This window comes from Cystoisospora suis (assembly GCF_002600585.1).
Source record: "Cystoisospora suis strain Wien I chromosome Unknown contig_1756, whole genome shotgun sequence".
NCBI lineage: Eukaryota > Apicomplexa > Conoidasida > Eucoccidiorida > Sarcocystidae > Cystoisospora > Cystoisospora suis.
In genome coordinates this window covers 2,284-5,557 of record NW_027154556.1, presented here as the reverse complement: position 1 = coordinate 5,557, position 3,274 = coordinate 2,284, and the positions used below count along the sequence as shown (strand labels likewise).

The 3,274-nt window shown below is 44.6% G+C and overlaps 1 protein-coding gene across 1 annotated transcript in view; it reads right to left on the bottom strand.

Annotated features, from left to right (window-relative positions):
- Positions 1–208: 208 nt before the first annotated feature.
- Positions 209–3,274, bottom strand: part of CSUI_003900 (uncharacterized protein) — a 5,348-nt gene continuing 2,282 nt past the window's right edge. The window contains exon 1 of the mRNA XM_068064095.1: positions 209–3,274. This exon is cut by the window's right edge and continues 2,282 nt beyond it. The gene's annotated coding sequence lies outside the window, so the exon portion shown is untranslated.

Below are 3,274 nucleotides of genomic sequence, written 5' to 3'. Positions count from 1 at the left end.
ACATATATGCACTCTTGAAGAGGGAGACCTCCCATCTACGTGATCCGCATATAAATAGCTTCTGTCTATATCTATGCTTTTTCCTTTCTTTCTCCTACATAGACATACATATCAATACGTGTGTGTGACTGCTGTATATACAGTCTAATATACAAGCTTACGACTGAGCCTGCGGATGATGAGCAGCAGGATGGAGAGATCATAAAATCTCCTTTGAAGTCTGGGCTGATCCTGCTGAGAAGAAGAAGAAGGAGAAAGAGCAAGATTGGAGAAAGTTGCATGACATCCGAGAGACCCAGAGCTCTGAAAATGAAGGAAGCAAAAGAGTGGCGATCTACCGTATTACTAGTAAGGGGGATTAATTAGACACGTCTCAGGAAATGACGTATGTCTGTATGCATGACTTAACTGCTTTTCCTTGGCAAGAAAAGCATCGATTCTTTTCTTCTTTCTCTGTGAATGGTCGTTGCAGCTATCTTCTTCACAATTCCATTCTCAAATCCGTGGTGTATCGCTAGATCTTCTTCTTTCTCTTTCTACCTTCTCGCCATGACGGTCTGTCTGTCTGTCTTTTGTCTAGAGAGATCAAAGGAATCTTTATCTCTCTCCCTTTCACGACCTTTTCTATCTCGTGTCTGTGAGACATCCCTAAATCTCTAGGTGTGCAACCCCACTGTCGGAGAGAGAGCGAAAGAGAACACGGTTAGGGGTGTTTCCTATCGGGGTTCTGTATGTCTCTCACGTTTGAAAGTAACAAGGACTCTCTCCCTTACTTCACGAGAAAGAAAGAAGAGCTCTCTCGCTAGTTAACAGGTGCAGAACATTTGTCTAACGAGGGGGGGGATGGTCGCCGTGTACGAGTCTTTCTCTTTCTCTCTACTTTTACGTTAAAAGGTCGGCCTCTTTGTTGCGTGCTATCGATATGACGCGTGGTTCTCTTTCTCTCTAGAAGATGTTGATGGCGGATCATCTGAGCGTCTATCGAGAAGCTTTCTCTCTGTTGTCCTTACCTCTCAGACACATAGACAAAAAACTGCCGAGAGAATCTCTTCACACCCATTCACATCTATGGTGTCGATTGACGAAGTTCATCTCCTTCTTCCTTCTCTTTCTCTCTCATCTATCGCTTCTCTTCTCTTAGGATTCTCGGTGCAAATTGTTGCCTCTCACTGTAGAAGATTGTGTGGGATCTCTCGATAGATCATCCTTATCTCTCTAGACGACGGAGATCGAGTGACGGACATGATGACTGAAGATGAATGATGGTGTATGTACACCTCACAGCTTATTCCCAGTTTCGCTCACATGTACGAGATTCAGCCTACAGGAGCAGCTAAGGCGTTTTCATTAGACAGTCTTTCTAGGTCTATACACGTAGCCTTCGTTTGCATCTCTCTATCCGAAATGATTAAGAATTGTAAAGCGAGATCAGTATTTCTAGAGACATCTCTTCTACATTTCTCCCTCACTTGTGCTTGAGGTGTATGTACCTTGACATCCCTGTATGAATGAGGGGGGATGCACACCCCCCCTTGTCAGTTCACTCCTCCAGAGAGACAGTACGGGTAGAAGAGGGTATTTCATGTAGTATGTAGATGATGTGTTTCTCTCTCGTCTTTCTTCGATCCTCTTCATCCATCCCCTGTGGCTGAGACAGCCTTATCATCTACAAAGACGTCAGAGACCGTCTTGCTTTCTAAAGGTGTGCATGCATAAATATATATATATATATACAGATCAATCATCCATCCACATATCATTCATTCTTTGCCTTTTCCTTTTCTTTTTCTTTGTCGTCAACAGTGATAGTGGCACTCAAACTTATTAGGCTAAGGGATGGATGGATGGGTTGACCGATCTTTCCTTCCTTTTATCTCTATCCTTCCGAGAAGGCAGCGCCCCCCAAGACACAACGATAAGAAGACCAAGCAGGGAAGGTAAGGTCTCAGATCAACGTTCATATGACTTTACACGAGGACAGACAGAGAGAGAGAGAGACAGAGAGAGAGACGAAATATACACACAAGGGTAGATATATATAGACAGATGTATGAAAACTTTCCTGTTTCTTTTGCTGCCTGCGAGCACACGAACAGAGGAACCCCTTGGGGATAGATAGAGATACAATCGATCGCTGCACATACACCTCAAGCCCCATCCATCCATCCATTATCACTCAACAGCAATAGCACAAGACGTAGTCGCAGTGGTGGTCGCTATCTAGCTAGCTACAGACATACATACATCCTCTCTCTCTCCACTCCACCATTCGCCAGGCCCTCGCTCCACAGAAGAAGACGCTATACATACATATATATATATATAGATGTATCTATATATGCAAACAGTAACTGTACCATATATATACACATATATAGACAGAGGAGTTGAGGTGGTCTACGACTTCCTGTCTCTCTGAGGCACAGCAGGAGAACGCCTAGTGGAACCGGAGAGACAAGAGAAGAAGACTTCTTTTTCTTCTTCTTCACCCCCCCCGTCTCTTCACGACAGACAGGCTCTGGTCTATCAATGAACACCATCCAGAAGAAAGATAGAGAATCCTAGCCCTTCTCTTCTCTTTCTTATTTCTCTATGACTGCTCCCTCCCTTTCTCTTGCACCCTGAGCCTAAACACACACGTTTTCGAAGGAAAAGGAGACTGTTTGGCTCAAAGTTCTTCGAGAAGGCAATCTATCTTTCATCTTCTCTCTCCCTTTCGTACCACACTACATCTCTGTCTGTATGTACACTCGAGAAGGTTAAGAAGAATCATCCCGTTCGTTCTATCAGTCCTCATCCCGGCAGATCTATAATGATCAAAAGCACCGAGACTACGACTGAGCGATCGTCTTCTTCTTTTCTCTTCTCGTGGTAATTCTTTGCACCCTCCTTTCTTCTACAGATGCCTCCCTCCCTCCCTCATCTCACACCCATCTCTGTCTGTCTAGACACATTCACCCGGGCACTCCAGCCAGGAGCCAGCCACGTAGCTAGCTAGCTAGCTCCACCACGAAGAGAACAAGCACACCACCACCATGAACACCAATGAAGAAATCGATCGATCATTCCACTGCCTCATCCATTCGGTTTCTTCATTCTCCAGGCTTCGATGAAGCGAAGAGCAGGAAAGGAGTCACAAAGAAAAGAAAAAGAAAAACGAAGAGGAGACGAGACAGGGAGGTAAGCCAAGGGGATGAATGAATGATTGAAGAATGAGGAAGACGAAGATGACTTTCCTTGCATGACAATCGTGTATCTATCTATCTCTATCTAT